The following is a 22,957-nucleotide window of genomic DNA, read 5'->3' as shown; positions in this document are numbered from 1 at the left end:
GCCGCTTCGTCCCGTGACGATCAAACGGGCGAATGTTGTCGCTGTAGCATTTCTCACGGGACCCCAGCTTAAAGCGCTCAAGATGGAGGTCAAAGGAGGCCCGGTGGAGCGTGCAAATCCGCGCCGGGTAATTGCATGCCCTTCTCTTTTTTGCGAAGGAAGCTGCTAATGGGGATGTGGACCCTGGGCAGTGGCGCCAATCATCCTGCATTTGGAAATTGAGCCATGTTTTTTAACTCCATTAGTTTTATTATTATTTTTTTCAGGGGAGGGGGGCGTTAGCAGGATTGTACCCAAAAAATAACAAAAATATTTCCTTAAGAATTACGGAGGGGCAAAGCAAAATGAACAAGTGACATTTGGTACAAAACCAGACAAAGGTGCAGATTTCAGGTGCGACAAGTTGAGTATTTTTCTACCTGTTGAAAAGATTCATCAACTCTTGCTTAGTCAGCCGTCTGATGAGTGGCTTTCCCCAGGCGCTTCCATCGTGAGCTTGTAATTGCCTCAAAAGTTAATGTTGCTTGTTGCAAAGCACGTGGGGTGTTCGCTTACCATCAGCAATTACAAGACTCAATCATAAAGCGCTCAACTAGCGGAGAAATAGCGGGATGATAATCAAAATTCCCCCACTCCGAAAGGCAAACAAAGCGTCAAAAATTGCTCTCAAAAATTACAGGCAGACAAGTTAATTAAACCTCAGTGTTGCGGAATGTGACTGAAAGTTGTACTGTTAGATCAAATCATTGTTCGGTTTAATTTTCCAAGACTGATGATGTTTGACTGAAGGTGTTATTGCTTGCCGTGTGTGAATGACAAATTGGTTCTGGCGTCACATCAAAATTGGGGGGCTGGAACAGATTAACGGAATTTCCATTCATTTCAATGGGGGAAGATGATTTGGGATATAGTTGTACCACAGCGTGGATGTAGCTCAACTTACCACAGCTGCTACTATGTGCTCCTTCAGACAGCAAACGAATTGAGACCGAATAAACGGCACGTCTGATGAAAACCCATGCGTGCACGAGGTTGGAACATACAAACCGACCTGAGCCGGGACCCGCACCCACAACGTCAGAACCGTGAGGTCAACGTGTTAAGATAAGATATCCTTTATTCGTCCCACAATGGGGAAATTTACAGCCTCCAGCAGCAAGAATGTATGCAGAAAGAAGAAAGAAGAAAGAGAAAAAAAACAACAAACATCTTTCAATTAAATGCAATATGAACACAAAATGGATAAATCGCAGTACTATTTACGATTTTCCTTCGCATCATTTAATTATTATTATTATTATGATTGTTATTTTTTATTCATCAGCCTGACAGCAGTCGATAGGAACGAGCGTCGGTATCTCTCCTTCTTGCAGCGCGGGTGTAACAGTCTCTGGCTGAAGGAGCGACCGAGTGCTGTCAGGGCGGGCTGGAGGGGGTGGGAGGGACTGGCCATCATAGCTTTTAGCTTAGTTAGCATCCTTCTGTTGCCCACCTCCTCCAGAGTGTCAAGGGAGCAACCCAGGACAGAACTGGCCTTCCTGACCAGTCGCTCCAGTCTCTTTCTGTCCCGGGCTGAGATGCTGCCTGACCAGCAGACAATGCCATAATGGATGGCCGAGGCCACCACCGAGTTATAGAACGTCTTAAGGAGTGACCCCTGAACCCCAAAAGAACCTTAACCATTACACCGTACGACTGTTTTTTAAAAAGCAATTTTTGTTCCTAAAAACAAATAAATGTCAAGTAACCCAGGCTGATTCCATCAAATATTCATAAACTGTCAATAGTATAATGTGTGCTCTTTTCATCCTTGTTGCTTTGTAAACAACAAAGGCTGCATAACACAGTCAGTCAACTGTCAGGGTTCTTTTCAGTCTGAAGGCTGCACAGAGGCATCATTGTCATGCCCATTTTGAAAGGTGAAGGTCCTGAGTAAATTTTGCATGAGCTTTTGGGTACAGGATGATTTTGCCATGAATATCTGAAAAGCGTCCCGATATGGTTTAAAAACATTCCCTAGCGGAAAAAGACTAAGGGGGAAAAAATAACGGGCCAGATCTCACCTGGCCTTGAGTTTGACACCTGTGCTGTAGCGTTTCATCATATATAGACCCAAAAAATACTTTGAGATACAACTTAATTTTGTTCTGTGACGCTTGCATCTTAAATAATCTTTCCCCATTGAAATAAATTAAAATTGCGTTAATCCGTTCCAAATTCCCTCCCCCGATTTTTTTTTTATCGCAAGTAAAAACAATAAAAATAATAAAATAGAAGAAGGAGAAAAGAAGATGAAGAATGTTCGGGTTTATAAAGGCGCGAGGCGCATCCAGTAACTGCTCTCTCGATAAAACTGATCAATAGTATTTCCTTGCAACAAAGGTAGCTGGTACTATGATGAAAATGAAATGTCAAGGTGAACACTCCAGTCGCCTGCAAGTTAAAGGGAGCAGCAGCGATGGAATTCAATTCAGTGACACAAACATTAACCTCGTGCGGAAGCCATCCAGGAAGCTTTCTTGCGGGGAGGACTCACCGGGACGTTTTAGCACAGAACTATTTATATTATGTTGGAGAGGCTTTTAAGGGTAAGCTTATCCTGAGGCGTCGCGTGTAATAGCTCAGGGGCAACGTCGCACAATGTCGCTATGGGGGCCGAATCTTTCAAACGTCCTCTATAACGACAACATTCCGTAGCAGATTTACGCGTCACATGAACTTGTATAAAACGTTTGCGCTGATACCAGCCCGCATACGATATAAACCAGTCCCCGACTCTGCATTGGGACTTTAAAAGGACGAAGGCTATGTGACCGTTCCATTCGGATCCCATCTGTTACCATCATAAAAGCATCATGAACTCTTTCGGTGCCAAGCGCTTTTCCGAAAAGGCAAAGTCGAGAGCGGCAGTCGCTTATGAGCATTTCGACTTATCTTTCTGTCACGTTGCGTGGTGGATCCCAAAAAGCAGGCAGGAGGGAGGAGCAGGTTGTACTTGATGAATTGTATTAAAACAAAAAACTAAAACCAAAACAAAGTCCCAAGAACAAAACAAATCCAAAGTAACAAACAAAACCATGGCAGAAGCTAAAAACTCAATAACAGAAAGACGACCGAAACAAACCTGATAGGCACAAACAGCAACAAACAAACATGACAGTAACCAAGAGCAAACAATGACCTGACAATGAGTGGTTGGGCAGGGAGTCCTTTTAAAGCACTAATTACCTAATGACCAACAGGTGTGCAGCTGCAGGGGGAGCCCTACAGTGCCACCTGTTGGTCCCAAACCTAATCATGACACTTTCGATGCCGGCTGAATATTGGGTGTTATGATTCGGTAAAGATGGCACCATATGAAAGAGTGTGTTCCGCTTTTGAAGTAGAAATTTAAAGTTTGGTTCTTTAGTCATCACCAATTGAAAAAAATGTAGTTTAGGAGAAATGCCGTCAGCCGGACACCACGTCATCTTTTTACTTTTTTTTCTCTTTTGTCGGTGACAAAGAAAGAGTTAACTGTACAGGTAATGTTCAAGTAACATTTTAACAATGTTACCATCCAGGTTAACCGGTTGAATATCAATTACTTAAAAGCTAACGAGCATACTTTTGCATCAAATGTTATGTACAGATTTTTTTCGAGATCTGAGCCGTCATTCAGCTGATTTATTTTTATTTTCTTGCTTCGGCTTGTGAGTGTCAGGGTTTTAGGATGTGACGGCGTGAGTCTGAAATGTAATATTTCTATTTCCATTGTTTACCAAAGGAGAAATTATCAGCCCAAATGGAAGTCAACCACCATCGGCGAAGGTTTTTTTTTGAGGTCCCACAGCAATTGATTCGGAGGTGTGCAAAGACTTTTGTCGCTGTCAGCGTAATATGGTTTGTAAAATCACTCATCAGTCATCTCGGAAAAAGGGCCATCATTCATAAGTATAGACTGAGGCAACCTTCCTTATCCTGCTGGTGCATTTTAAGGTGCTGTGCGTTTCGAAGCCATAAACATCCACATAGGAGGATATTTCTAATGGCTGCTGAGCGGTGTGTGCAGCAGATGAGGAATGAGAGTGCATTAATATTCTTGGTGCGAGTGCGTCAATGTCAGAGTGGAGTGTCATCAGCAGCCTGATTGGGGTCAAACACAATTTGCCGAGGGGCTCAGGTGAGGTCATGTAACTAGACCTTGGATGAGAGGACTACAAGATCATATAATTATGCTCCTAGTGGTCTTTCTTGGGCGATTATCCTGTGTCAAAAACGTCCAAGTGTCAACATGCAGCTTTAAGCTAAACAGAGTGAATACATTTTTTTTTTGGTCCTTAAAACGGATCAAATACTTATGAGGCTTGTGTGGAATTTAGTAAAAGCATTGCAATTGCTGTTCAAAATTTGATATACATTATATATATATATATATATATATATATATATATATATATATAAAATCTTCGTCTCTAGTCAGTACACATTGTAAAAAATACACAGTATACATTTTTCATTTCCATGGCCGATCAAAGTTTAAAATGATTATTTACTGCTTCTAAAATCTGCTTTTAAAACAAGCCTATCACATAATAGATGGGACTACGCAAAGGTTTGTCTTTCTATTCTAATTATACTTTAAATTACATTATCATAAATCAATAAAAGGTTGTGATGCTTGCTTGTTCCTCTGCCGACTACAAATTAGAGCAAATATTAGTCTTGATTTGAACTCAGTGTATACACCAGTGCCATGTAATGAGAAGTTGTAAAAAAAAAACAAACAAACCAAAAAAACCTCTTGTCTACTCATACTGATAAACACGATTCAATCCAAACATGAATGCATTCACAATCGCGACTCCGCTGCACTGGTGTCCTCTAGCTGGCCTCTGAACGGTGCGCAGTCGTAGTAAGAAGAAGCAGGCTCCTCTCATATAAACTTTCACTGGACTTGACAAACAAGTGAAATCATCCAAGACTGAATCATCTCCAAGATCACGCTGGAGTGCCAGAATATAAATTTTAATAGCTCAGCCGAAACGCGGAGCGCTGAGTTACTACAAAAAAAAACAAGGAGGGTAATAAATAGGGATGCTGCTGCGCATATGAAGCCACAGAGAACTTTATTCTTTTTAGTTCTGCATAAGGAGAAAGAATCCGGTGTCCTTCAAGGCTCCAGCAAAGGAAGCCAGCTGGGTGAGAGATCATTGCCACATAATTTACTGACAAATGTCTCGGGAATATGAGCTTGTGTAATCTTAGGAGATGCCAATCATGCCTTCCTCCCTCCTGGCACCACGATGGTATTTTTATTATTGACAACCACGTCAAAGCTCACCCGGATTCTCCACACTGGCTCGGAAGCGCCACGAGAGGCATCAGTCTATAGCCGAATGGTATACGACTGTGAGTTACGCCTGGTTAACTGAAGTTTGAGCCCGGGTGTTGGCACTGATCACTTTACCGGAGACAAATTCCTTGTGTGTTCTACATACTTGGCCAATAAAGATGATTCTGATTCTGATTGTCAAAGAGGACTTTAATTACATCCGCAGAACAATGTGCTGCAATAATAACTGAGCGGCGACGACGCTAGCCAACTGACGGACAACCCCGAAGCACAACGAAAAATGTGGTAGCACCGTTCAAATCATGAATCACACCCAACCTGCCTGGTCAGCCTGGAAGAGGGATTCTCCCATCTGCGGCCCCTACTCAAGGTTTCTCATTTCTCCCCCAGATGTTTTTTTTTTTAAATATTTCCATGCCCTCCTGGGGGTTAAGGTCAGGGCATTCATTCATTCATTCATTCATTCATTCATTCATTCATTCATTCATCTTCCGAGCCGCTTGATCCTCACTAGGGTCGCGGGGGGTGCTGGAGCCTATCCCAGCTGTCTTCAGGCAGTAGGCGGGGGACACCCTGAATCAGTTGCCAGCCAATCGCAGGGCACACAGAAACGAACAACCTTTCGCACTCACACTCACACCTAGGGACAATTTAGAGTGTTCAATCAGCCTGCCACGCATGTTTTTGGAATGTGGGAGGAAACCGGAGCACCCGGAGAAAACCCACGCAGGCCCGGGGAGAACATGCAAACTCCACACAGGGAGGCCGGAGCTGGAATCGAACCCGGTACCTCTGCACTGTGAAGCCGACGTGCTAACCACTGGACTACCGGGCCGCCAGGTCAGGGCATGTTGCCGATATTTGTCAACTGTGGCCATGTGAAGCCCTTTGAGACTGTGATTAAGGGCGATGTCAATGTGTGACTTGACGAGACTAAAAGATGAAGAAATTAAGACTTACAGAGTCACCTAGGACAAGAACTACAGTAAGGATTGACCCAAAATGGCCAAAATCAGTAAAGTTAGGACAGATAATAAAGGATAATACAAATAATAGTAAGCAAAATTATAAACAGAATGTTCAGAGCGAGAAGACCAGTGCCAAATATAAGTTTGGATAGGCCAATGGTGGATGAGCCCTAAAAGAACAGGAAGATAGGAGAGACAATATTAATTTAAAATGTACCTGTGGACCTTGTGGTTTTCTATTGAGCACAGCACACATCTCTTTAATTGCCTTTTATCTGGTGTATCTGACAAGAACCGCTGAATGTTTGATTCAGTCTGTCAGTTCCTAAAGCAAGTTAAAGTTCTCTGTGCAGTCTTTGGCAGCATGTTCACGGTCAGTTACGTTTGGTCGGATTGGGGATTAAAAGCACTCCAATGCGATGTGACAGCCTGCAGACACTGCAGACATGCTCAAGGACACATGGCAAAGGCCGCAGCAAGTTAAAACCAAAGGAAAAAAAAGTTTACTTTTGGCATGCAGGGTTAACCAGATTTGTCATTATAATGGTACATCTACTTACGAAATTAATTGGTTCTGGAAGAAATGTATTGATTAGAAAATTTTGTAAGTCATTTGTGTTGACTGCTCTTGTCTATTGAGATGTTTGTATGCACCTACGCACCTGATGGACTGACGTTAGCTCCAATATGACTTGTGATCATGTGACTCGACGGGAGATATGAGTGCATGTTGATTACTAAAGACAGATGAGTGTCAGGAGCATGCAGGTCCAACGGTTTGGCAATCTGCCTTCAGCCTCCCAGGTCACAGGTAGCCAGGTGGAAATAAATATGACACACGTATAAAAAAAAAAAAAAAAAAAAAAAAAAGATGCATTCTGCTGCATTCCTTTCAGCTGTCCCTCAGACTCGCTGAGTTTGTATGTACAGTGGTACTTCTACTTAGGAACGTCTCTTCGGAGGAAATTTTCAAGTTACGAAAGAGGAAAATATTGCCTCTTGTCACGAAATACATTTCAAGATACAGAAGGTAAGAATACAGGATGGGCTGCTACTCGCAGCTCCGAGTTTCCTGAACGCAGCATAGTTATAGCTGCTCTGCCATTGGCTGCTACCGAGCATCTTGCTGGCATCCCATTGGCTAAGAGGGGCTTCTACCGTATCTGTCTGTGTGCGTAGATAGATAGATTGACAGATAGATCTGTGTCTATGGAGTGTCCTTGTCATTCGCCCCTCGGGCCATGAGGCGTTCCGAACCGTGAATCACCCGCTCTGTATTTGAATGTCCGGGTGAGTTTAGGGCACTAAGTAAAACGTTTAATCGTCACTAAAAGACGATTTGGGCCCCTCTCTGCAACAGTCGCCTTTAAAACTGAATTTCAATTTCATGCAACGTCAGTCAGAATAAGTTGGCCTTTGAAGGACCAATGGAAATTGCCAGATTAACCCTGAAATGCCTTCTTCAAACTTTCTTTTCAGGCGTTCGTTCGCTTGTGAGACTTGAGAGTACGTTCTGCTTGTGATGGACATGAAGAGCTCTTTTCCAAAAATGAATAAAAGCCGATTTTTATTTGTGTATTTTTTAAAGTATCAACCTTGCCTTGCCATTAATTGTGTGGAGATGTTATTGGCATGTTCAGTTTGGGGCGGCTTGGTGGATAAGTTGTTTGCCCATGACAAATTAGCAAATGTTGGCTAGCATCCTTATCAGGATAAATGGGATAGAAGATGGATGAACAGATGTTTAGACTGAACCGAATTAATTGAATTGATTTCACCTCATGAGCATTTTACGTTTGTGATTGAGGTCAGTGAATAAAAACGGGTTTAGTCGTCACTAAAAGACCAGTTATCTATGTGCTCTCCGCGACAGTAGCCCTGTTGAAAATTCAATTTCAATTTCACGCAACGTCACCCTGCTCATTTAAATGAGTGTCGCAATCTGAAGCAAGTAAATAGAGTCACGGCGAGTGAGGGAGGTGCAAACAAGAGAAACGAAAATGGCGGGTCCCCGTTTGTTTTCCTGTTTGGATGCTTGATTTGTTCCTCAACAAACCACAAAGCAAAGACCAATTAGCCATGTCAGTTATGAGAGTTGTACTTAAAAAAAAAGTTGTTGACACGACAAGCATCATAGTTCGCACATGAATTGGCACTTTGAGACTGTCTTGACTGAAAGAATATATTTAATTAAAAAAAATAAAATAGACATGAGTGGAGTCAAGTGTACTTCATACCAGCAGGCGTGGGCAACGGGGTCACTTGTTCTATGGGCTACCTTTCCTCCTCTAACATCATCTTTCTCACACTTGTGTGTTGACAACTGGTTTGAATTGATTGCCACGATATTCTTACGGTGATGCCATGCTGGTTTCCCTTCATTACGTGTAATTTTGGATGCAGATGAGAAATGTTGCACGCAGACAACATTCCCTGATGGTCTAGTGGTTTACATCCGGTGCTTTCACTGCTATGCCCTGGTTTTGATTCCTGGTCAGGGAACGAATGTATCGTTTTCTTTTCAACTCCATACCATACAAAAGTCCAATTCGTGGAGCAATTAATAAAGCTTTGGTGCATTTTTTTTGGCCTTTTTTGTTGTCACTATTGCAAAAAGACGAACAGCCTTTACGTGAAAAAAAAAAACGATGAGAAATCTTGTATATTGTGCTAACTTTTAATATCTTCCCTGGTGGTCTAGTGGGGGAGGAGCCGACACTCTCACCCCCGTGGCCTGGGTTCAATTCCCAGTCAGGGAATTGTGTTACCTTTTTTTTCTTCAACTCACAAAATTTCAATTCAGCAAGCATCGAATGATTAATCTGCAAAATTTGGCTATTTTTTTAGGGTTTTTTTTTTTGCCATCGTTTATTCCGAAAAGAGTCGCAGCCTTTATATCATGAAAAAAAAAATTAATAAAAAAAATAATTAAAAAAAAACAAAAATGTTGGATCCAGATGAGAGATCTTAAGTACCGGTACTCTGCTTACTGATATCACCTTCCCTGATGGTCTAGTGGTTAGGATCCGGCGCTCTCACCGCCGTGGCCCGGGTTCGATTCCCGGTCAGGGAAAGACTGTTTTTCTGTTCAACTCCATACCTCACAAAAATCCAATTTGGCGAGCAACTAACAAAACTTTGCTGCATTCTTTGGGCCTTTTTTAAGAAATAATAATAAGAAAACCTTTATTAGTCTCGCAATGGAGGAATTACAGATTCACAACAGCAAAGTTATGAAAGGAAGAAGTAGAACAACAAAATATAGGAGCTGCTGGAAAGGCAGCCACTCACGCGGCGCCATTTTGAAGTCAAAATAATAACAAAAATAACACAACACATAGGAAGGACACAGACAGTCGTGCAATCCTCACCACTTTTCTGTTCTGCATACACTTTGTTCTCTGAAGCAGTTATAGATGAAAGAGGAGAGGATCAAAGTGCCCTTTCACCAGTGGATCAGAGACGTCATGGTGAAAATGTGCACACGTCTGCTACAAGCTAAGTTTTGAAAGCAAACACGAAGCTCTAGCGTCCATTGATGAAAGAGAGATTGGCTCACATCTCCTGTCCCATGTAAATCCACTTCAATTCCAAGCCGCGACTCCCAGTTCCACATCCGCATCGGCACGCCGCGCTAACGCTCCTTTCTTCTCATCGTCGGCTCCTCAAGTCTTACATCCATCCAGCCGCAGACCGTTCAACAGCACCAATCTCTCCGCTGAACAAAGTGGGGCTGTGAAAAATGCTGCCCATAACAGGCGCAAGACACAAGCGCCCCGGGACTGCCCAGCAACGACAGTCAAATGGCGCCGGCATTCCTCCCAATCAAAATCTGTGCTGGTACAGGCGTGCTGCCGAGAAGGCGCAATCACCAAGCACAGTTTCCTCCTTGATGAATGTCGTGGCCAAAAATGCAGAAAAAAGTCTACATCAGGTCCACATGACGTAACAACAAACACAAAGTGACAAAACAAACCAAAAAGCAACTAAAAAAAGCAAGGCTCGTGAGAGCACTTGCCGACGGCTGCTTACTCGGGCACCATCTTGACTTCAAAGTCAAATTGTTGTCACAATTGCAAAAAGAGGTGACAACAATTTGACTTTGGTCCTCACTTAACTAGGTAAGTGAGGACCACACTTACCTAGTTAAGTGAGGACCAGCCTTTAATGTGGGGGGGGGGGAAACATCCGTATTTTGGACACGGATGAGAAATGAGTATATTGTGCTAACTTTTGATATAGTCCCTGGTGGTCTAGTGGTTAGGATCCGGCGCTCTCACCGCCGTGGCCCGGGTTCGATTCCCGGTCAGGGAAAGATTGCATTTTTTTTTTGTTCAAATGAAGAAGCAGTTTTAAGTTAACATAAAGCATTTATCTTGGTGACATAAGAGCCAACCTGTGCCATGAATGAAGAGAGGCTTCATTCAAATGTAGTCTGCATTCACAGGAGAGTAACAGTGGCGGACAACTGCCACGCTGGATTGCATTTTGAGAGGCGCGGGTGTGCAAGTCAAATCTATTCCTGGAGCTGGATCAGTTCGCTCTGCAGACGGAGACGAGACGTCCGGAAATAGCAAAACTTCAAATTGTTAGCAGGATGAATCAGAGCAGAGGTACACACCTGCGCCAGCCTTTTGGTAATGGAGGGCATGAGAAAAATGTCACGCACGCAGCTGAAGTTGCAGAAACAGACGTGACTCGAGAAGAAAGACCAACTGACAACTTTGTCTGAGCATTTGCGTCTTTTAGTTGCTGCATTTGATTCGAATCTAACAATTAACAGTTATCAATAATGGTCTGGTTGCAAGATGAATCAAAATGTAATTGTGATTTTGATTTGGGCTTCTGCCGATCTTAAAAACATCATAATCAAAGAAAAATGACTGATGTGCAGAACTACGCGGTGCATTCATAAGTTACTGATGTTGTGAAAATACCCTGAATGCACCATGCACTAAACGTAAAATGAAATTAATTACACGCATTGCATTTTTACAGAGAAAATAACCTAAAGTTTTTAAAATATAGCACTCATGCTAAAGTCAATGTAGTATGCAATTGACATGCAAACCGGAAATAAGTTGACTTTGATAGTAGACAATTATTCCATCACCAATATTAATAGAGTTCAATCACAACTTTCTTCTGTTCTAATTGTGTATACTACATCCATGCACGGGACCACAGCGCCCCTAAGAGGTCAACATGCATAGGAACAGCCGAGTATTTGTTTTTTTCCCATTTTATTTTAAATTGCTATAGTCTCTCGTTGTCCTTTCAGAATCAAACTTCTTTCAAGTTATACTAAAAATTAGATTTTTCAGGGATTCAAGGAATTTTCATAGACCCAAAAAGCAAAGGAGTTCCCAGGTTAGCCCAGCAAGCTAAGAGTCCTGAAAATAACATCAGCTAAAATAAATATGACAAAGAGATAACGGTAATGTTGTCCCTAGGCGTGAATGTGAGCGTGGATGGTTGTTCGTCTCTGTGTGCCCTGCGATTAGCTGGCAACCAATTCAGGGTGTCCCCCGCCTACTGCCCGAAGACGGCTGGGATAGGCTAAAGCACCCCCCGCGACCCTAGTGAGGATTAAGCAGTTCGGAAAATGGATGGATGGATAACGGTAATGCTTAGTCAGCAATTCTTGCCAATGTGTGCAAGATGCAAGGCATCAAAGGTGTGAATATAGCAGAGTGAACATGCCTGAGGCTGGAATTTCACACGATATTTACATTTTCCTTTTGTGCTTGATGAAAAGGATAATGCTCAAGAATAAAATGGTCTTCATCGTGCAGGTACGAATGGTCATGACGCTAAAATAATCGATTTGAGAAGGTGACTTTTAATGGTGCTTTGAAATCAATGAAAAATAATTTGATTTGATTTGTGATTCCAACCTCAATCAAAAATAAGAATCGTGACTTTTTTTTCACCAAGATTCTTTCAGGCCTACCTCTGCTGAGTCTCAGAGGAGGAGTGGGGGGGGGGGGGGTCACGCTCAGTTTCCAGCGATTAGACAATCCTGGCTGGGGACACATGCCTGACGTTCTGTTCCATTAAAACACAAGTGGCGGTTGTTAGTTTGCCAATCAACAAGGAGTACTAAAGGAAATACCTTCCATTGTATCTGTAGAATCAGAGAACATTCACATTTCAACAATGGTTCGGCGTCTCGTTTCTTTGAGCTGTCGGAAATCGAGCACGTTTCCATGGCAACCACGCAGCTATTAAGCAAGCTGTCCAAACGGAGATAACACAGAGCGCAGAGTTGAGAGGGACTTCGATGTACATTTGCACTGACGGAACTGAGCGGCCACGTGTCGTTCAGTTACCAGGCTGGGGAAAATCCAGTCAGGTATATTAATGCCGTTTGTAGATGTGTGTGTGTGTGTGTGTGTGTATCCATTTTCTGACCCGCTTATCCTCAAGTATACCCCAAACATGACTTGACTGACACATGAAAACAAAGATGTCCAAGTAGTGCGCCTGTGGGCTAATAGGTTACTATGACAACCAGGGAATGGAGAGGAGTTCCCTGACCGGTCCCTTGAGTTGAAGTCGTTTTTCCCCTTTCGTCTTTCCTCTTGTCTGACATGATCACACATGACAATCACACATCATCACATCAAACGAACACACTGCGTCCCAAATCGAAGCCTGCAGGAAACTGTCGAAAAGTCGAAAATGAAAACTGCATGTCAACTTGGAGGAAGTGTCTCAGTGGCGCAATCGGCGAGCGCATTCGGCTGTTAACCGAAAGGTTGGTGATTCGACCCCACCCAGGAACGGTGTTTTTTCTCCGTTGGTCCAAAAAAAATGTCTTGGAAGTCGAAAACCAAAACTGCATATTTAAATATGGTGAGTGTCTCTGTGGCGCAATCGGTTAGCACATTCGGCTGTTAACTGGTTGGTGGTTCAACCCCACTCAGGGACGCTGTTAATTTTTTCGGCAGAATTGTCTCAGAATTCGAAAATTGAAACTGCATATTTAGTCATTGCCATGGTATCTGTGGCCCAATCGGTTAGCGCGTTCGGCTATTAACCGAAAGCTTGGTGGTTCGAGCCCACCCAGTGACGCTGTTAATTTTTCCAAAACAAAAATGTCTTGGAAGTTGAAAATCAAAACTGCAAAGCAGTTGAGCGAAAATGTCTCTGTGATACAAACGGTTAGCGCATTCTGCTCAATTTTTATTTGGTTCTGGATTAAATTAAAAAATGGGCGGCCCGGTAGTCCAGTGGTTAGCACGTCGGCTTCACAGTGCAGTTTGCATGTTCTCCCAGGGCCTGCGTGGGTTTTCTCCGGGTGCTCCGGTTTCCTCCCACATTCCAAAAACATGCGTGGCAGGCTGATTGGACGCTCTAAATTGTCCCTAGGTGTGAGTGTGGGTGTGGATGGTTGTTCGTCTCTGTGTGCTCTGCGATTGGCTGGCAACCAGTTCAGGGTGTCCCCCGCCTACTGCCCGAAGACAGCTGGGATAGGCTCCAGCACCCCCCCCCCCCCCCCCCCCCCCCGCGACCCTAGTGAGGATCAAGTGGCTTGGAAAATGAATGAATGAATGAATAACGAGCATGGAATGCTGGGCTACTGGCTGGCTCACTTGGGGTGACGTGCAAAAGACAGTGGGGCTAAAAATCCACGAGAGAGAGTGAGAGAGAGAGAGAGTAAAAAAGCTAATGAGGGATTATATGTCACGAGTGACATTTACAGAACATTTTTATCGAGCAATATTCATTATCTGGTGAATTACTCGCTTTTTAGCACCTAATCAGCCCGCTGTGGATTAGTTTCAGCTCATGTCAAATGTATCCCAAGCTTCAGACGCTCTGGAAGGACACCGTGAAATCCCCTTTATGCCGGTCAATGCACCTGAGACACGTAAATAAATGGTTGCGTGACAGGAACCATTTCCATCATGAGACAATGAAGGTTTTTATTCTCACAGACATCAATATCTTGACTCCAAATATCTTTCAGGTTTCCAAGCACTGACATTGCTCTCCCTATTTGGTATTCCGTCTGTCTCATTTTCCAGCCAAGTTGCTGTGTGGCTGACCTTTCACTGGTGAGAATTAAGTTTGCCACGAGGCATATTTAAATGGTCCACACATTTTTAATATCCTCATTGTCATGCATTTGAGAGTGGAATAGCTTCACCGTCTGTGACAACAAGCCTCCTATGTTAAAAGAGGACCATTTATTCTAATTCATTGCCTTTTTATTCAGAATTTGGAGATTGCACTTCGATCTTAAACAGACACTGTGAGTGAATTTTTTTTAAACCAGTGGGGTCCTTTGGCATGAGCACCACTGGTCCAATCTGTAAGTGATAATGGCACCGGGGGAATCTTTTGACTTTCACCCGACTTTTTTTTTTTTTTGCCTTTGTGCAGGGTAGGGAGGAAGTACAAATGTGGGTGAAGGTTAGGGTGATAAAGGTTTGGGATTAGGGTGAATGTTAATGTTATGGGTTGGGGTTTTCTCGTCCTACAGCATCTGGTTAGGGCACACCTGCCCCTATCTGGTTTTGACAAACTCGTTGAAGAAAAAGGATCTGAGACCAGATGACCTTTGGCTCGACAAGTGCAAACAAACCCTGAGGCTTGAGGAGAGTGGCATAGCTGGAAAAGCCATGCAGCATAGTCCCAATTCCAAAGTCTGGTCAAACACTCTCTTGACTTTTATCTTTTTGTTTGTTTTTTTACTCGTGACACTGCTTGCCTCACATGCTACTTGCAGTTGCTATTTTCTAAGTGGGAAAAGACAAGTCGGTGTAATGCGAGAGAAGGAAAATGCAAATCATAGTGGTGAAATATTCTAAGCAGTGATCAAGGCAAGACAGAGAGCATGATATTGACAACTTGGTTCGAGTTACACTCGAAGTTCAATTCCATGAATCAAAGCATGCTTTTGGGCAGAGCTCATCTTGTAGTGATTGTGACATAATAAGGGTGTACAGCAAGCAGGTCTCTGTGGCGCAATCGGTTAGCGCGTTCGGCTGTTAACCGAAAGGTTGGTGGTTCGAGCCCACCCAGGGACGTCTGATATTTTGACACACACACACACACACCAAAAAAAAGTGCTTCGTCAAACCTTTTCCACAAAGTCATAATCAGGGTGAAGCTCAACCTGAAATGACGAGAATTCATGAACACCGACCGGTTTCAGCTCACAGTTTGTTTTCCCTCTTCAGACTCTGCAGCAAATGGCCGCATGGTTTCCCAGCGACTTGCAGACCGTATGGCTGTTAACCGAATGGTTGGTGGTTCGAGCCCACGCAGGGATACTTCACTTTTGCTCTCGGTTAGGCAGGTTTGTCTTGCACGTTAAAAATCGAGACTGAATGTTTGTCTTAAGAGCAAGTGTTTCTGTGGAGCAATTGGTCAGTGCGTTCGGCTTTTAACCGAAAGGTTGGTGGTTCAATCCCACCCAGAGACGCTTCACTCTTGCTCTCGTTTTTAGGCAGGATTGTCTTGCACGTTAAAAATCTAAATTGAATGTTTGTCTTAACAGCAGGTGTTTCTGTGGCGCAATCGGTCAGCGCGTTCGGCTGTTAACTGAAAGGTTGGTGGTTCAAGCCCACCCAGAGACGCTTTACTTTCACTCTTGTTTTTAGGCAGGATTGTCTTGCACGTTAAAAATTGAAACTGAATGTATGTCGTAAGAGCAAGCGTCTCTGTGGCGGAATCGGTCAGCGAGTTCGGCTGTTAACCGAAAGGTTGGTGGTTCGAGCCCACCCCGGGACGCTTTTCTTCTGCTTTTTTTTAGGCTGGATTGTCTTGCACGTTAAAAATTGAAACTGAATGTATGTCTTAAGAGCAAGTGTCTCTGTGGCGCAATCGGTCAGCGCGTTCGGCTGTTAACTGAAAGGTTGGTGGTTCGAGCCCACCCAGGGACGCTTTCCTTTTGCTCTCGTTTTTTCGTCAGGATTGTCTTGCACGTTAAAAATCGAAACTGAATGTTTGTCTTAAGAGCAAGCGTCTCTGTGGCGCAATCGGTCAGCGCGTTCGGCTGTTAACTGAAAGGTTGGTGGTTCGAGCCCACCCAGAGACGCTTTACTTTCGCTCTTTTTAGGCAGGATTGTCTTGCACGTTAAAAATCAAAACTGAATGTTTGTCTTAAGAGCAAGTGTCTCTGTGGCGCAATCGGTCAGCGCGTTCGGCTGTTAACTGAAAGGTTGGTGGTTAGAGCCCACCCAGGGACGCTTTCCTTTTGCTCTCGTTTTTTCGTCAGGATTGTCTTGCACGTTAAAAATCGAAACTGAATGCTTGTCTTAAGCGCAAGCGTCTCTGTGGCGCAATCGGTCAGCGCGTTCGGCTGTTAACTGAAAGGTTGGTGGTTCGAGCCCACCCAGAGACGCTTTACTTTCGCTCTTTTGAGGCAGGATTGTCTTGCACGTTAAAAATCAAAACTGAATGTTTGTCTTAAGAGCAAGCGTCTCTGTGGCGCAATCGGTCAGCGCGTTCGGCTGTTAACTGAAAGGTTGGTGGTTCGAGCCCACCCAGAGACGCTTTACTTTCGCTCTTTTTAGGCAGGATTGTCTTGCACGTTAAAAATCGAAACTGAATGTTTGTCTTAAGAGCAAGTGTCTCTGTGGCGCAATCGGTCAGCGCGTTCGGCTGTTAACCGAAAGGTTGGTGGTTCGAGCCCACCCAGGGACGCTTTCCTTTTGCTCTCGTTTTTTCGTCAGGATTGTCTTGCACGTTAAAAATCGAAACTGAATGTATGTCTTAAGAGCAAGTGTCTCTGTGGCGCAATCGGTCAGCGCGTTCGGCTGTTAACTGAAAGGTTGGTGGTTCGAGCCCACCCAGAGACGCTTTACTTTCGCTCTTTTTAGGCAGGATTGTCTTGCACGTTAAAAATCGAAACTGAATGTTTGTCTTAAGAGTAAGTGTCTCTGTGGCGCAATCGGTCAGCGCGTTCGGCTGTTAACCAAAAGGTTGGTGGTTCGAGCCCACCCCGGGACGCTTTTCTTCTGCTTTTTTTTAGGCAGGATTGTCTTGCACATTAAAAATTGAAACTGAATGTATGTCGCAAGAGCAAGCGTCTCTGTGGCGCAATCGGTCAGCGCGTTCGGCTGTTAACCGAAACGTTGGTGGTTCGAACCCACCCAGGGACGCTTCACTTTTGCTCTCGTTTTTAGGCAGGATTGTCTTGCACATTAAAAATCGAAACTGAATATAAGTCTTAAGAGCAAGCGTCTCTGTGGCGCAATCGAATAGTGAGTTCGGCTGTTAACCGAAAGGTTGGTGGTTCGAACCCACCCAGGGACGCTTCACTATTGCTCTTGTTTTTCGTCAGGATTGTCTTGCACGTTAAAAATCGAAACTGAATGTATGTCTTAAGAGCAAGTGTCTCTGTGGCGCAATTGGTCAGCGCGTTCGGCTGTTAACCGAAAGGTTGGTGGTTCGAGCCCACCCAGAGACGCTTTACTTTCGCAGTTTTTAGGCAGGATTGTCTTGCACGTTAAAAATCAAAACTGAATGTTTGTCTTAAGAGCAAGTGTCTCTGTGGCGCAATCGGTAAGCGCGTTCGGCTGTTAACCGAAAGGTTGGTGGTTCGAGCCCACCCAGGGACGCTTTCCTTTTGCCTCTTTTTTCGTCAGGATTGTCTTGCACGTTAAAAATCGAAACTGAATGTTTGTCTTAAGAGCAAGCGTCTCTGTGGCGCAATCGGTCAGCGCGTTCGGCTGTTAACTGAAAGGTTGGTGGTTCGAGCCCACCCAGAGACGCTTTACTTTCGCTCTTTTTAGGCAGGATTGTCTTGCACGTTAAAAATCGAAACTGAATGTTTGTCTTAAGAGCAAGTGTCTCTGTGGCGCAATCGGTCAGCGCGTTCGGCTGTTAACCGAAAGGTTGGTGGTTAGAGCCCACCCAGGGACGCTTTCCTTTTGCTCTCGTTTTTTCGTCAGGATTGTCTTGCACGTTAAAAATCGAAACTGAATGTTTGTCTTAAGAGCAAGCGTCTCTGTGGCGCAATCGGTCAGCGCGTTCGGCTGTTAACTGAAAGGTTGGTGGTTCGAGCCCACCCAGAGACGTTTTACTTTCGCTCTTTTTAGGCAGGATTGTCTTGCACGTTAAAAATCGAAACTGAATGTTTGTCTTAAGAGCAAGTGTCTCTGTGGCGCAATCGGTCAGCGCGTTCGGCTGTTAACCAAAAGGTTGGTGGTTCGAGCCCACCCCGGGACGCTTTTCTTCTGCTTTTTTTTAGGCAGGATTGTCTTGCACATTAAAAATTGAAACTGAATGTATGTCGTAAGAGCACGCGTCTCTGTGGCGCAATCGGTCAGCGCGTTCGGCTATTAACCGAAACGTTGGTGGTTCGAACCCACCCAGGGACGCTTCACTTTTGCTCTCGTTTTTAGGCAGGATTGTCTTGCACATTAAAAATCGAAACTGAATATAAGTCTTAAGAGCAAGCGTCTCTGTGGCGCAATCGAATAGTGAGTTCGGCTGTTAACCGAAAGGTTGGTGGTTCGAACCCACCCAGGGACGGTTCACTATTGCTCTTGTTTTTCGTCAGGATTGTCTTGCGCGTTAAAAATCGAAACTGAATGTATGTCTTAAGAGCAAGTGTCTCTGTGGCGCAATTGGTCAGCGCGTTCGGCTGTTAACCGAAAGGTTGGTGGTTCGAGCCCACCCAGAGACGCTTTACTTTCGCTCTTTATAGGCAGGATTGTCTTGCACTTTAAAAATCGAAACTGAATGTATGTTGCCAGAGAAAGTGTCTCTGTGGCGCAATCGGTCAGCGCGTTCGGCTGTTAACCGAAAGGTTGGTGGTTCAAACCCACCCAGGGACGCTTTGCTATTGCCTTTAGGCAGGATTGTCTTGCACATTAAAAATCGAAACTGAATGTTTGTCTTAATAGCAAGTGTCTCTGTGGCGCAATCGGTCAGCGCGTTCGGCTGATAACCGAAAGGTTGGTGGTTCGAGCCCACCCAGAGATGCTTTACTTTCGCTCTTTTTAGGCAGGATTGTCTTGCACGTTAAAAATCAAAACTGAATGTTTGTCTTAAGAGCAAGTGTCTCTGTGGCGCAATCGGTCAGCGCGTTCGGCTGTTAACCGAAAGGTTGGTGGTTCGACCCCACCCAGGGACGCTTTCCTTTTGCCTGTTTTTTCGTCAGGATTGTCTTGCACGTTAAAAATCGAAACTGAATGTTTGTCTTAAGAGCAAGCGTCTCTGTGGCGCAATCGGTCAGCGCGTTCGGCTGTTAACTGAAAGGTTGGTGGTTCGAGCCCACCCAGAGACGCTTTACTTTCGCTCTTTTTAGGCAGGATTGTCTTGCACGTTAAAAATCGAAACTGAATGTTTGTCTTAAGAGCAAGTGTCTCTGTGGCGCAATCGGTCAGCGCGTTCGGCTGTTAACTGAAAGGTTGGTGGTTCGAGCCCACCCAGGGACGCTTTCCTTTTGCTCTCGTTTTTTCGTCAGGATTGTCTTGCACGTTAAAAATCGAAACTGAATGTATGTCTTTAGAGCAAGTGTCTCTGTGGCGCAATCGGTCAGCGCGTTCGGCTGTTAACTGAAAGGTTGGTGGTTCGAGCCCACCCAGAGACGCTCTACTTTCGCTCTTTTTAGGCAGGATTGTCTTGCACGTTAAAAATCGAAACTGAATGTTTGTCTTAAGAGCAAGTGTCTCTGTGGCGCAATCGGTCAGCGCGTTCGGCTGTTAACCAAAAGGTTGGTGGTTCGAGCCCACCCAGGGACGCTTTCCTTTTGCTCTCGTTTTTTCGTCAGGATTGTCTTGCACGTTAAAAATCGAAACTGAATGTATGTCTTAAGAGCAAGTGTCTCTGTGGCGCAATCGGTCAGCGCGTTCGGCTGTTAACTGAAAGGTTGGTGGTTCGAGCCCACCCAGAGACGCTTTACTTTCGCTCTTTTTAGGCAGGATTGTCTTGCACGTTAAAAATCGAAACTGAATGTTTGTCTTGAGAGCAAGTGTCTCTGTGGCGCAATCGGTCAGCGCGTTCGGCTGTTAACTGAAAGGTTGTTGGTTCGAGCCCACCCAGGGACGCTTCACTATTGCTCTCATTTTTAGGCATGATTGTCTTGCACGTTAAAAATCGAAACTGAATGTTTGTCTTAAGAGCAAGTGTCTCTGTGGCGCAATCGGTCAGCGCGTTCGGCTGTTAACCAAAAGGTTGTTGGTTTGAACCCACCCAGGGACACTTCACTATTGCTCTTGTTTTTAGGCATGATTGTCTTGCACGTTAAAAATTGAAACTGAATGTTTGTCTTAAGAGCAAGTGTCTCTGTGGCGCAATCGGTCAGCGCGTTCGGCTGTTAACCAAAAGGTTGGTGGTTCGAGCCCACCCAGGGACGCTTCACTATTGCTCTCGTTTTTAGGCACGATTGTCTTGCACGTTAAAAATCGAAACTGAATGTTTGTCTTCAGAGCAAGTGTCTCTGTGGCGCAATCGGTCAGCGCGTTCAGCTGTTAACTGAAAGGTTGTTGGTTCGAACCCACCCAGGGACGCTTCACTATTGCTCTCGTTTTTAGGCATGATTGTCTTGCACGTTAAAAATTGAAACTGAATGTTTGTCTTAAGAGCAAGTTTCTCTGTGGCGCAATCATTCAGAGCGTTCAGCTGTTAACTGAAAGCTTGGTGGTTCAAGCCCACCCAGGGACGCTTTACTTCTGCTTTTAGGCAGGATTCTCTTGCACGTTAAAAATCGAAACTGAATGTTTGTCTTAAGAGCAAGTGTCTCTGTGGCGCAATCGGTCAGCGCGTTCGGCTGTTAACCGAAAGGTTGGTGATTTGAGCCCACCCAAAGACGCTTTACTTTCGCTCTTGTTTTTAGGCAGGATTGTCTTGCACGTTAAAAATTGAAACTGAATGTATGTTGTAAGAGCAAGTGTCTCTGTGGCGCAATCGGTCTGTGCGTTCGGCTGTTAACCGAAAGGTTGTTGGTTCGAGCCCACCCAGGGACGCTTTACTTCTGCTTTTAGGCAGGATTGTCTTGCACGTTAAAAATCGAAACTGAATGTATGTCTTAAGAGGAAGTGTCTCAGTGGCGCAATCGGTCAGCGGGTTCGGCTGTTAACCGAAAGGTTGGTGGTTCAAGCCCACCCAGGGACGCTTTACTTGTGCTTTTAGGCAGGATTGTCTTGCACGTTAAAAATCGAAACTGAATGTTTGTCTTAAGAGCAAGTTTCTCTGTGGCGCAATCGGTCAGCGCATTCGGCTGTTAACCGAAAGGTTGGTGGTTCGAACCCACCCAGAGACGCTTTCCTTTTGCTCTCGTTTTTAGGCAGGATTGTCTTGCACTTTAAAAATCGAAACTGAATGTATGTTGCCAGAGAAAGTGTCTCTGTGGCGCAATTGGTCAGCGCTTTCGGCTGTTAACTGAAAGGTTGGTGGTTCAAGCCCACCCAGGGACGCTTTGCTTTTACTCTCGGTTATAGGCAGGATTGTCTTGCACGTTAAAAATTGAAACTGAATGCATGTCATAAGAACAAGCGTCTCTGTGGTGCAATCGGTCAGCGCATTCGGCTGTTAACCGAAAGGTTAGTGTTTCGAGCCCACCCAGAGACGCTTTACTTTTGCTCTTGTTTTTAGGCAGGATTGTCTTGCACGTTAAAAATTGAAACTGAATGTATGTCGTAGGAGCAAGTGTCTCTGTAGCGCAATCGGTCAGTGCGTTTGGCTGTTAACTGCAAGGTTGGTGGTTCGAGCCCAACCAGGGACACTTTACTTCTGCTTTTAGGTAGGATTGTCTTGCACATTAAAAATCGAAACTGAATGTATGTCTTAAGAGCAAGTGTCTCTGTGGCGCAATACGTCAGCGCGCTTGGCTGTTGACCGAAAGGTTAGTGGTTCGAGCCCACCCAAAGACGCTTTACTTTCGCTCTTGTTTTTAGGCACGATTGTCTTGAACGTTAAAAATCGAAACTGAATTTTTGTCTGAAGAGCAAGTGTCTCTGTGACGCAATTGGTCAGCGCGTTCGGCTGTTAACCGAAAGGTTTGGGGTTCAAGCCCACCCAGGGATGCTTTACTTTCGCTCTTTTTAGGCAGGATTGTCTTGCACATTAAAAATCGAAACTGAATATACATCTGAAGAGCAAGTGTCTCTGTGGCGCAATCGGTCAGCGCGTTCGGCTGTTAACTGAAAGGTTGGTGGTTCAAGCCCACCCAGGGACGCTTTGCTTTTGCTCTCGGTTTTAGGCAGGATTGTCTTGCACGTTAAAAATTGAAACTGAATGCATGTCGTAAGAACAAGCGTCTCTGTGCCGCAATCAGTCAGAGCATTCGGCTGTTAACCGAAAGGTTGGTGGTTCGAGCCCACCCAGGGACGCTTTACTTTTGCTTTTAGGCAGTATTGTCTTGCACGTTAAAAACTGAAACTGAATGTATGTCTTAGGGGCAAGTGTCTCTGTGGCGCAATCGGTCAGTGCGTTTGGCTGTTAACTGCAACGTTGGTGGTTTGAGCCCAACCAGGGAAGCTTTACTTCTGCTTTTTTTAGGCAGGATTGTCTTGCACATTAAAAATCGAAACTGAATGTATGTCTTAAGAGCAAGTGTCTCTGTGGCGCAATCGGTCAGCGCGTTCGGCTGTTAACCGAAAGGTTGGTGCTTTGAGCCCACCCAAAGATGCTTTACTTTCGCTCTTGTTTTTAAGCAGGATTGTCTTGCACATTAAAAATTGAAACTGAA

At 44.5% G+C, this 22,957-nt stretch overlaps 1 protein-coding gene and 41 non-coding genes across 43 annotated transcripts in view; 41 read left to right on the top strand and 1 right to left on the bottom strand.

Moving 5' to 3' along the window:
• Nucleotides 1-22,957, bottom strand: part of LOC127597570 (SRSF protein kinase 2-like) — a 446,193-nt gene that overhangs the window by 142,339 nt on the left and 280,897 nt on the right. The window lies entirely within an intron of this gene.
• Nucleotides 9,305-9,376, top strand: trnae-cuc (transfer RNA glutamic acid (anticodon CUC)). The gene has a single exon. It is a non-coding gene; the product is annotated as a tRNA-Glu (tRNA).
• On the top strand, nt 10,546-10,617 carry trnae-cuc (transfer RNA glutamic acid (anticodon CUC)). The gene has a single exon. It is a non-coding gene; the product is annotated as a tRNA-Glu (tRNA).
• trnan-guu (transfer RNA asparagine (anticodon GUU)) lies at nt 15,268-15,341 on the top strand. Its single transcript has one exon. It is a non-coding gene; the product is annotated as a tRNA-Asn (tRNA).
• trnak-uuu (transfer RNA lysine (anticodon UUU)) lies at nt 15,666-15,739 on the top strand. Its single transcript has one exon. It is a non-coding gene; the product is annotated as a tRNA-Lys (tRNA).
• On the top strand, nt 15,820-15,893 carry trnan-guu (transfer RNA asparagine (anticodon GUU)). The gene has a single exon. It is a non-coding gene; the product is annotated as a tRNA-Asn (tRNA).
• trnan-guu (transfer RNA asparagine (anticodon GUU)) lies at nt 16,126-16,199 on the top strand. The gene has a single exon. It is a non-coding gene; the product is annotated as a tRNA-Asn (tRNA).
• trnan-guu (transfer RNA asparagine (anticodon GUU)) lies at nt 16,281-16,354 on the top strand. Its single transcript has one exon. It is a non-coding gene; the product is annotated as a tRNA-Asn (tRNA).
• On the top strand, nt 16,432-16,505 carry trnan-guu (transfer RNA asparagine (anticodon GUU)). The gene has a single exon. It is a non-coding gene; the product is annotated as a tRNA-Asn (tRNA).
• Nucleotides 16,587-16,660, top strand: trnan-guu (transfer RNA asparagine (anticodon GUU)). The gene has a single exon. It is a non-coding gene; the product is annotated as a tRNA-Asn (tRNA).
• trnan-guu (transfer RNA asparagine (anticodon GUU)) lies at nt 16,738-16,811 on the top strand. The gene has a single exon. It is a non-coding gene; the product is annotated as a tRNA-Asn (tRNA).
• trnan-guu (transfer RNA asparagine (anticodon GUU)) lies at nt 16,889-16,962 on the top strand. The gene has a single exon. It is a non-coding gene; the product is annotated as a tRNA-Asn (tRNA).
• Nucleotides 17,044-17,117, top strand: trnan-guu (transfer RNA asparagine (anticodon GUU)). The gene has a single exon. It is a non-coding gene; the product is annotated as a tRNA-Asn (tRNA).
• trnan-guu (transfer RNA asparagine (anticodon GUU)) lies at nt 17,195-17,268 on the top strand. Its single transcript has one exon. It is a non-coding gene; the product is annotated as a tRNA-Asn (tRNA).
• Nucleotides 17,347-17,420, top strand: trnan-guu (transfer RNA asparagine (anticodon GUU)). Its single transcript has one exon. It is a non-coding gene; the product is annotated as a tRNA-Asn (tRNA).
• On the top strand, nt 17,655-17,728 carry trnan-guu (transfer RNA asparagine (anticodon GUU)). The gene has a single exon. It is a non-coding gene; the product is annotated as a tRNA-Asn (tRNA).
• Nucleotides 17,806-17,879, top strand: trnan-guu (transfer RNA asparagine (anticodon GUU)). The gene has a single exon. It is a non-coding gene; the product is annotated as a tRNA-Asn (tRNA).
• trnan-guu (transfer RNA asparagine (anticodon GUU)) lies at nt 17,959-18,032 on the top strand. Its single transcript has one exon. It is a non-coding gene; the product is annotated as a tRNA-Asn (tRNA).
• Nucleotides 18,110-18,183, top strand: trnan-guu (transfer RNA asparagine (anticodon GUU)). Its single transcript has one exon. It is a non-coding gene; the product is annotated as a tRNA-Asn (tRNA).
• On the top strand, nt 18,265-18,338 carry trnan-guu (transfer RNA asparagine (anticodon GUU)). Its single transcript has one exon. It is a non-coding gene; the product is annotated as a tRNA-Asn (tRNA).
• Nucleotides 18,416-18,489, top strand: trnan-guu (transfer RNA asparagine (anticodon GUU)). Its single transcript has one exon. It is a non-coding gene; the product is annotated as a tRNA-Asn (tRNA).
• On the top strand, nt 18,568-18,641 carry trnan-auu (transfer RNA asparagine (anticodon AUU)). Its single transcript has one exon. It is a non-coding gene; the product is annotated as a tRNA-Asn (tRNA).
• Nucleotides 18,876-18,949, top strand: trnan-guu (transfer RNA asparagine (anticodon GUU)). Its single transcript has one exon. It is a non-coding gene; the product is annotated as a tRNA-Asn (tRNA).
• Nucleotides 19,027-19,100, top strand: trnan-guu (transfer RNA asparagine (anticodon GUU)). Its single transcript has one exon. It is a non-coding gene; the product is annotated as a tRNA-Asn (tRNA).
• On the top strand, nt 19,175-19,248 carry trnai-gau (transfer RNA isoleucine (anticodon GAU)). Its single transcript has one exon. It is a non-coding gene; the product is annotated as a tRNA-Ile (tRNA).
• Nucleotides 19,326-19,399, top strand: trnan-guu (transfer RNA asparagine (anticodon GUU)). The gene has a single exon. It is a non-coding gene; the product is annotated as a tRNA-Asn (tRNA).
• On the top strand, nt 19,479-19,552 carry trnan-guu (transfer RNA asparagine (anticodon GUU)). The gene has a single exon. It is a non-coding gene; the product is annotated as a tRNA-Asn (tRNA).
• trnan-guu (transfer RNA asparagine (anticodon GUU)) lies at nt 19,630-19,703 on the top strand. The gene has a single exon. It is a non-coding gene; the product is annotated as a tRNA-Asn (tRNA).
• On the top strand, nt 19,785-19,858 carry trnan-guu (transfer RNA asparagine (anticodon GUU)). The gene has a single exon. It is a non-coding gene; the product is annotated as a tRNA-Asn (tRNA).
• On the top strand, nt 19,936-20,009 carry trnan-guu (transfer RNA asparagine (anticodon GUU)). Its single transcript has one exon. It is a non-coding gene; the product is annotated as a tRNA-Asn (tRNA).
• Nucleotides 20,091-20,164, top strand: trnan-guu (transfer RNA asparagine (anticodon GUU)). The gene has a single exon. It is a non-coding gene; the product is annotated as a tRNA-Asn (tRNA).
• Nucleotides 20,242-20,315, top strand: trnan-guu (transfer RNA asparagine (anticodon GUU)). Its single transcript has one exon. It is a non-coding gene; the product is annotated as a tRNA-Asn (tRNA).
• Nucleotides 20,396-20,469, top strand: trnan-guu (transfer RNA asparagine (anticodon GUU)). The gene has a single exon. It is a non-coding gene; the product is annotated as a tRNA-Asn (tRNA).
• trnan-guu (transfer RNA asparagine (anticodon GUU)) lies at nt 20,550-20,623 on the top strand. Its single transcript has one exon. It is a non-coding gene; the product is annotated as a tRNA-Asn (tRNA).
• Nucleotides 20,704-20,777, top strand: trnan-guu (transfer RNA asparagine (anticodon GUU)). Its single transcript has one exon. It is a non-coding gene; the product is annotated as a tRNA-Asn (tRNA).
• On the top strand, nt 21,006-21,079 carry trnan-guu (transfer RNA asparagine (anticodon GUU)). Its single transcript has one exon. It is a non-coding gene; the product is annotated as a tRNA-Asn (tRNA).
• Nucleotides 21,160-21,233, top strand: trnan-guu (transfer RNA asparagine (anticodon GUU)). The gene has a single exon. It is a non-coding gene; the product is annotated as a tRNA-Asn (tRNA).
• Nucleotides 21,308-21,381, top strand: trnan-guu (transfer RNA asparagine (anticodon GUU)). Its single transcript has one exon. It is a non-coding gene; the product is annotated as a tRNA-Asn (tRNA).
• Nucleotides 21,456-21,529, top strand: trnan-guu (transfer RNA asparagine (anticodon GUU)). The gene has a single exon. It is a non-coding gene; the product is annotated as a tRNA-Asn (tRNA).
• trnan-guu (transfer RNA asparagine (anticodon GUU)) lies at nt 21,610-21,683 on the top strand. The gene has a single exon. It is a non-coding gene; the product is annotated as a tRNA-Asn (tRNA).
• trnan-guu (transfer RNA asparagine (anticodon GUU)) lies at nt 21,764-21,837 on the top strand. Its single transcript has one exon. It is a non-coding gene; the product is annotated as a tRNA-Asn (tRNA).
• Nucleotides 22,371-22,444, top strand: trnan-guu (transfer RNA asparagine (anticodon GUU)). The gene has a single exon. It is a non-coding gene; the product is annotated as a tRNA-Asn (tRNA).

Source organism: Hippocampus zosterae, chromosome 3 (assembly GCF_025434085.1).
Source record: "Hippocampus zosterae strain Florida chromosome 3, ASM2543408v3, whole genome shotgun sequence".
In the NCBI taxonomy this organism is placed as follows: domain Eukaryota; kingdom Metazoa; phylum Chordata; class Actinopteri; order Syngnathiformes; family Syngnathidae; genus Hippocampus; species Hippocampus zosterae.
This window is presented reverse-complemented; position numbering and strand designations above follow the sequence as displayed.